The sequence below is a fragment of the Xiphophorus maculatus genome, chromosome 13, assembly GCF_002775205.1.
Source record: "Xiphophorus maculatus strain JP 163 A chromosome 13, X_maculatus-5.0-male, whole genome shotgun sequence".
NCBI lineage: Eukaryota > Metazoa > Chordata > Actinopteri > Cyprinodontiformes > Poeciliidae > Xiphophorus > Xiphophorus maculatus.
This window is the reverse complement of record NC_036455.1, coordinates 26805761-26814388: the sequence shown is the minus strand read 5'-3', so window position 1 is coordinate 26814388 and position 8628 is coordinate 26805761. Positions and strand designations below refer to the sequence as shown.

The window sequence follows — 8628 nt, the reverse complement described above, 5'->3', positions numbered from 1 at the left end:
TTTTTATTTGGATTTGAAAAATAATAGTACAGTTCATTCGTGGCTATTGGTTTACATATTTTGATTCAGTTACCTAAATCTAAAAAGTTACACATTTAAAACAAAATAAAACGTCAAAATTAAGTTATATTTATATGTATAGCGAAATAATCAGCTGATCTGAGTCTTTATAATTGGCTTTGGGCCAGTAATGAATTTCTGGTAGACAAAGTTAAATATCCACTGCTTCTGCAGCACGTTTTTTAAAGCTGTTACTTTTTTTCCTCCAGTAACTAAGGCAGACTTAGTTACTTGTGATTACTTAACTAACAGAGGTTCTCATTCCATGTGTTCATTCTTATTCTGTAACAGTCCCCAAATTATCATAGTGAGAGCCTGAAGAATAAATCTTAGAATTAATTCACCTCAGAATTTACAACTTGGATCTTGGAATAACATTACTCTAATTAAACTGTGTTACGTTTAGAAGTTGCTACATCTATGGTATTTTTATTATCGCCCTTAGACTGTGACTAACCATTTTATATATTCAGATGATAAAATGAACGTGTTTAAGGAAATGTGCAATTGAGTTGCCAAGATACCGAATCCTAACTACAGGAGTCACCTGGTTAAATGGTTAAAAGTTGCATCTATAAAAGTACAAAAAGCAGAACTGTAATACCATTCTACTTAAAAGCTCTTCTCAGTCATTCAGCCTATATTTGTTACACTACAAACATAATGAGATTCCAAGATACATTGAATACACCATAAAAATCGAGGAGATGTTTACAAGAGAGTGAGACACACCTGGTGCTTACATTAAAGTTTGATGGGCAGTTGTCACAACAGCCATTTAACTTGAAATGTTTGACTTAATCACTCCCATTGATTAAAGTTCTTTATTTTATAAAACAGTGATTTAGTTTGTTATGTCATGCCATGCTAACCTTGGCATGTATCCCACCAAACTGGATAATATTAAAACATTACTGATGAAATTGCTTCGTAGGTTTTAAAGAATGTTACTGAGCATGTGCAGAATGACATTCCTCACTCAGCTGGTTTTAAACAGGAGAGGAATCCAGCCTGTCCCAACTGTGCTCAACCCTTCTGACCCCCTTCTGTCTGTCTGTCTTCATCTTCCCTGAATTTATTTTTAGCTTCAAGACATGTGGTTTATGAGTCTATATTACCATAATGTGGTTCCCATGTTTCCGTTTGGAGGGAGTTCAGCCTTTAAGTAGCACCAGATATCCTTATAAATAGGTTCAAATGGTGTGAATCCTTTCACAAACATTGAATACGTTTACCCTAAAAATGTTTATAGGGTATACGTTATTTTAAATCCCAAAATGAATTTAACTTGTTGGTATGTATATATAATTTGATATGTATGCACACTTTGAGTTAGTAAACAGAGTCTTCATGCCGAAGCTCTTAAAGTTGTAAAGATTGTGTCCCACATTAGATGTTTATTTTTATTTGTAGATCTTGCAGTTGACCACCAGATGTCGGTATTTCTCTCTGTCAATTCTGCCATCCAGCCCCGCCCACGCCTTATACTGCGTCACTCAGCGTCTGTTTTTAACCTGTAGGGGGAGCGCTTGTCTTGCAATACTGATGAGTACCTTTTGAGGACATGGGTGTGTGTGGGGAGGGGGGAGTAGAATATTTTGCATGTATGAAACCCTTTTGTCTACTGATAATATAAAAGCCATGTTTGATTTAAGCTGCAATGGTTCCACCTGCCTCTTTACCTGCACTTAGTCCAGTGCTTGATACACTTTGAAGTATAATTATTTCTTTTACTAGAAGAGAATAAAAAATATAGCAGGATTTATGAGAGTGAAAGTTGAAGTGGTCTTAATTCAATCACACCAAACAAAGTGGCTTTCAGCCGGGCCGTGTATCTGCAGTCATAATGGGAGCCGTTGTTCAGAGGCGACAAAGCAAAGCTGAGTTGGTCCTGCTTCAGAGAGATATGGGTTAAAACACACTTCTCACTGCTTTGGTCCTTGTAATAAATGGCCACGGTTCAAAGTGGTTAGTTACAGTGTTGTGTGGAAAGGTCAGCGGTCCTGTGATGCCGATTGCTTTCCGCTCTCCTCATTGTTCTCGGTGAAATATGAAGTCCGGCCAGCGCCTGATCTCAGCCGTACCGTGGTGAGTTCAGGTCGTGCATAAAGAGCGCCCCGCTGTTTGTTTGGCTCATCTTCTGCCGGGTTCACTGTGTCCACTGTGTGGGTGGGCACGAGCAAATTAAAATAACAAAATGATGGAACTGGCGGTGACTGATTGCTGACTCACAGAGCTCTGAAGCCGAGCATGTAATACCCAAACTTCCACTTGTTAGGCTGGGATACAGGAGGGAGGGGGCTTAATGAGAGTTTTAATTCATTTTTGACCCGAGCTGTGATTGAATTAAACTCCCCCAGAAGGGCTGGATCCTCTACCGCACTAAAAGCAATTTCCTCCTATTAGAGATGGAGCAGGAGCCGCAGTCAGGGAGACCAGATGCTCGGAAATGCCAGAGTTTTATTTTATTTTTTTCAACTTTGTTTAAAGAAAACAACACACTTCATGTTTTACTAATTAATATATTGGAAAGTTGTAAAAAAAAAAAAAAAAAGAGTAAGCCTCTTTTTTTCTTTTTTTTACCTCTCAGGCTATTAACTTATGTACATTTTTGCATTTTTGAGAAACATTTGAGACTGACTGGAAGGTTTGGACTTTTTAATGGTAGCTATAGGTTAAATATTGTCTTTGCATTTGTAATCCAATAAATTATGTAAAAAAGGAGATCTTAACATTCAATTTGGAAAATAATAAATAGGGTTTTGGGTTTAGGAAGCTCATTGAAATCAGACAATGATTATTTGGGCAAGTGACCACACTAATTGCACACTAATTTGTTACTACAAAAAATACTTTTAGTAAAATTTTTAAGACCTCAATGCATTTTACAGTCAACCAGTAGAGCAGCTTAATGTCACAGCTAAACACAGCAGCCCCTCCCTCCAGGATGTTGCCATGTTGTTGTTGTGGCCTAAAATTACTGATTTTATGACACAATTTTTCAAAAAGATGGGGTCAAAGTTGAATTTTTTCTGGTTTTATTGAGCAGTCGAGCTCAGTTTATTATTAAAATCAATAATAATAATAATAAAAACATTTTATCTAAAGGTTTAACTCCAATAGATTTTATTGAGTGACCGACTTTGATAAGAACCAAGAATTCCTCAATGTCTGATCTTGAGTTGTTTCATACAAAAGCCAACAACAAAATTAAGGCTGAAATATCCTAAAATGTATAACAATAGGGCTGCAGTAACATATGGAACCATTAAAGAAACCATTTTAAAAAGGCAAGTGCAAAGAGAAAGATCAGCAGGTGGTTTGGTGGAGCCACGGTTCTCAAGAGAAATGCCTCCCCACCTCAAAACCCCGCCCACTTTACACCTACCCATAAACTCAGCTCTGTGACTCCCTACACTGGTAGTACAGAGGTATTGATATTTTTATTATATCATGATAATGATATAAAACACAGCACTCTGTGTAGAACACCCAGGGCTTAAATGTCAAAGGTCTACAGACTGACAAGAACAGAAATAAACAGTTAGCCTTCCTTTGTTTTGGGTTTTAAATCACAGAGAGCAGCATCTCCAAAAGGTCACTTGCCCTAAAGCAATTAGTGGATGAAATGAGTGTTGCAGCTGTGGGAGCTTACAGCAGAGGGATGGAGGAGGGGCTGATTACTTTGTCTAACACCGTGGGGATGATGTCTCTCTCTGCAGACTGTATCCTCTCCTTTCTGCAGTGAGAGAAACCGAGGTGCTTTTTTTTGTCTGTAACAGGTTGATTCAAACTCTGAATATTGTGGGCCTGCTGATTGTTTGGAGGATCTGACTGTAGGTTCTCTGTCCTGGTTCAAAAGCGTCGGTGTTACCAGTCACTCTATTTGAGTCTGACATTTACATTCCAAGTTTAGCTTATGTTTTTGCTTCTGTACCCATTAATTATAAAATCTATTGATATTGTGTTTTTTACCTGAAACTTGAATGTGCAATAATGTCAACGTCAATGCCAGTTTATCTAGAAATCACATTTCAAACAACAAAAGTCCCACTGAAACATCTTACATGTACAATGGAGAAAAAGGAAACCAGTGAAACTAAAGTAGTGGATAAATAAATTCAATAAATCTGATTTATAACTAGAATGAACACAGTTTGGAGAAGGCTACTCTAGATGTTACAGCTTTTGAGGCTGTGGTTGAAAATGTTGCAACCAGTTATTACTTAATTTGGGGAAAAAATTTAAAAAATGTTTTCAGTTTTTTAGGTTTAATGCTTTTAAAAGTGTAAAAGCCTCTGGTTATGTATCCGTAGTGCAGCCTGTTTGTTCTGTCTATCTGCTTGAGTCTCCGCTGTACTTGCTACGCACTTCATCAGCGTTCGCTCTAAACCAACCACATATACTAGGCAGCTGCTCTGGGAGGGTGAAAAATGAAAGAAAAGATTGCTAAAATACAGTCAATTTAAGAATGTCTATTGGTGACCCGAAAAACTCAATGAAAAACTCTGTCATTTTCATCAGTCCAATCCCCCTGGATGATCCAGGCAGAACGTGAAAAGTGGGCACTAAGGTAAGATACTTGCTGTTTCCAAACATTCAGCCTCCAGTTCAGACAGGAAGTACAGGGACAAGTTAGATATATTAATATCTTTCCCCTTCAATGAATAAATGCTGGGAAAATAGAGGCTAACACAGTTTGTAGCTAAGCTAACCGGATAATCACAAACCAGAGTCTACCTACTTCTACCTCTTATTGAGAAAAACTGGGTTACAAATCTTGTCTTCTGTCAAAATTTTTTTTTTTGCTCACCTTGTTTGAAAACCTGGTTTTGTTATTTTTCTAGGCAGCATGGTATCACTAGCTGTGTTTACATTACAATTGGATATCGGCAAATCTTTGCCAATGTTCTGGAAATGATGACAAAAAACACAATTTTGCCACTGAGGTGTTTTTGGAGCGTTTTTGGTGGAATTATAATTTAACTCATGTTGTGTGGAACTGCTAGCACACAGCTGTAGGCCCACACTTCCTCCTCATGCAGCCTGATCCCTCTATCCGACTTTTATTTACTGATTGATGGCATTACCTATTCCTCTGGCCTCTGATGTGTCGGTGGAACATTTAGGTTTATTTGTGTTGCACAGGTCATAGGAGCCATAAATCATCTGTCCTCCTGCAGTTACCAACTGAAACGAATAGAAATGAAGAATGAAGGGAGCTCTGCAGGACCTTGCCCATGTAAATGTCCTTGTCTGCATGTGGAAGTCAGAATATCACACACACCATCCTTGGTCGGGTTATTCCTGTGAGGTCAGCCTTGACAAAAACCTGCAGTTTGATGGTGTCCTTTTTCTTGTTTAGGAAACCTTGACTGGGACTGTTGAAACTGTCCTCAGAACCTTGGCTTTGAGGCTGGTACGCTTCACAAGCTGTACTACAGAGACCAGTCACACACTCTTGCTATAGTAAAAGCCCTTCAGATTAATTTGTATAATTCTAAACGGTGGTTTGTAATCAGAGCTCAACATGATGAAATACGGAACAGTATTAGTACTTTTGCATGACACTGTCTTTCTCAGGTGGAGTTTCACTTTTCTCCTGATGTGAGATTCAGACGTCTTCAGAACATATTCAGGACCACAGCACCTAACTGTTTAGAGCGTCATAAAACTGGCTGGGTGGTAAATTGCCTATCAGATTTTCTGTTTTCCTGACATCATCCTTTCTGTGCTGCTGATGTGGGACACAGTCGCTCCCAGCTTAGCCTCTGATTTGCTTTTTGTGCCTGTCTTTAACCAGTCATTGTTCCTTATGAGTCATCTAATTACCCAAACCAAATTTACCCAGAAGCAGGAGTGAAACTCTAGCTCAGGTTGCAGTCACAGACACCCAGAGATGGTTTGGAAGGTTTAGTAGTAAATGTGTACAGTGAGAAGATTCTTCCAGGTTAATGGTTGTGTTCCTGGATGGCCATCTGATGATTGAGGTTGAGGTTTTATAATGAAGTGAAAGAAAGTTTGTTACTGGCAGAGGAGAAGACGGTGAAGAGGTGAGTATAATCACAGTAGCTGAAGATGGGGGCGGGGGAGGCGGGCGGTTAGTTTTATGGTGTCCTGTTTCCTGCTTGTAGTTGCAGAGCTGTGAAACATTCAGCGCTCCAACATTCAGAGCGGTGAATGTGGGAGGGTGGACAGGCAGGTGAGGGAGCCTTGGGAAATCCAGGTAGATGGTTCCACGGGACTGAGGGGATTCATGGATGTAAACCTGAGAATTCTCCAAACAGACGCTGGGAGTGAAGAAGCAGGTGAATGGAGTCCAACAGCAGAACATCAACAAAGGAAAGGAACATTCTGTAGAAGAGAGAGAGCGAAGCTGAATGTCAGAACTTGAGGAGTTCTGCCATGCCAAATTTGCAAAAACCTTTGTCTATATCCTGCAAATGTTGAAAAAACACAATCCTGCAATTGCGGAATTTCTATCAAATAAGAAATGCAATTAAAATCACATTTGAAGAAGTTTGTTCATGCAATAAGTTATTAAAAATCATGGAGGCAACAGATATAAACATGAGATTTGGTTCAGCCATGTCAGTATGAACCATCATAGGAAACGCATCTCATTGAGGTGTTGGAATGGAAAGCCTCTTATACTTGGGAGCGGCTACGTTTTCAACGTTTTGAGGAAATTGTAGTTGGTGTTTTTACAGAGAGTTCTGGATTCAACACTTTCAAATGACAAACTTAGGTTCTGACAAACTTTGCAGTGCAATGAGAGGTCTAGTGGAGCCAGCTGCACTTTGTCTAAGGATATAAACTCGTTGCTGTTAGTTACAAATTGTGTGATGCAAAAATAAGTGTTTCCGTTGCAGTTTTCCAATTTTGATATGACTGACAGACCAACTCATCTTAGCATAAAATATTTTTAATTGATGGACGTTAGTTTCAATTGTTCTGTTTCCATTAAGCAAATTTATTTTCCTAATTCCAATTTGCACAATTTTATGGTCAATGCAAACAAAGCGATTGGAGCCTGACTACCACCCAGTCGGGCATCTGCCTCTTCTTTTTCTTGTATTTTTATGGCCGTTGGCAAACAACTTGAGGTGGGAATTTGGACTCCCACCTTCTAGATTGAAGTATGGATCAGGTGACATAATACTACTATTTTCTTTGCAAAATAAAAGTTCTTCTTAAGAAACTAAAAATTCAGGTAAAAACAACACCCCAGATCTTTGAAGCAATTCCCTTACCTCTAACTTACTTTTACTCATATTTAAATTTGTAATTAATATCTCTCTTTCATGTACCTGTTTATTAAATTCCAAGAAAATATGTTCTGTGGTTTCCATTTGCCCTCAATGAACACAGCAACTAGTAGCATGTTGGTTCATTATCTTAAGAGTGCTGTGTTGCCTAATCTCATACTGGACATAATATCTTCTTTTTAAATTGAAATACATTTACCAAATTTCCCAACTTTCTTTTTGGTACTATAATAAAATCTAGCATGATCTCCTCTTTTCTTTCTGCTCCTCCTGAAGCTCCTCCCGATTGACCCCAACGACCTTCAACTGGAGGACACACCTGCTGGCCACACCCTGTAATGAGACCCAGATATTAGAAACTCATCAGTGGATTTAGTCGTTAATTTTAGTCAAACAAAAATAAAAGTTTTAATTAATCAGAAAATGAAATGGGAGAAAGAAACAAGAGGCCTTGGTTTTATAAGATCTAAATGAAAACAGGAGAAATGAGAAGTAAAGGGAGGACGAGGAGAGAAGAGAGGATTATTTCTCGTATCAGAAGGTACTCTGAGTTGAATAGCATTGTTTTTATTTCAGGGAAACATCTCAGTATTACTACTGAGTGTGACGATTCTGAAGTTGATGAGAGAATAGGACAAATTACGTTATTCTGTCAAAATTATGAGGAAGAAAGAAAACAATTAATTCAAAACTTAAATAGAATCAAAGTTAAACTGAATTTAATTGATTTATTTAGACATAACTCGAATGGTAAAATTGATCGGCTATTTCTTTATCTTAAATTAACGCATGTATGTAACAGGATGGAATTCTTGAGTGACATCCTGGTCCACAGTCCATACTAGAGTGGCGGTAATGAACCAGTTTCATTGTTTGCCTACCGCCAACAAACATCAAAGAAGAAGAAGAGGAAGCCCGAGGATGCACCTTGACACATGCTTCAGTGAATCAACCTATGAAGGACTAAAGAAAAAGACTAACTTTAAGACCACTTTGGCACATTTACCTAAACTAAGAGATCTCACCATTTACCTCCAACTAGTAGATCTTCAGCTCAAGTGCAGAGTGATGTAAGAAGCAGTTATTTGTGTTTGCCTCGTGGGGGAGGTCTGATATTACTAAACTCCCTTTAGCCACCACAGGAAGAAAAGCTTCATTTTCTCCTCTCCTCTCCTGTAGTCCATTCCTCATCATGCATCCATGATGGGTTTCAACAGTAATCCGTCTCCTTATGAGAATTGCTCACGCATTTCCTCCTTAAACCCATCAGCAGCAGTCTGCTGACCGATCCTGGAGGAGC

At 38.6% G+C, this 8628-nt stretch overlaps 1 long non-coding RNA gene across 1 annotated transcript in view; it reads right to left on the bottom strand.

The window, feature by feature from the left end:
* Positions 1-5937: 5937 nt before the first annotated feature.
* LOC111610405 overlaps positions 5938-8628 on the bottom strand; it is a 43458-nt gene continuing 40767 nt past the window's right edge. The window contains exons 2-3 of the long non-coding RNA XR_002753648.1: positions 7528-7661; positions 5938-6414 (exon numbers count right to left, since the gene is read on the bottom strand). This is a non-coding gene — a long non-coding RNA (uncharacterized LOC111610405). The remainder of the gene's footprint in view (positions 6415-7527; positions 7662-8628) is intronic.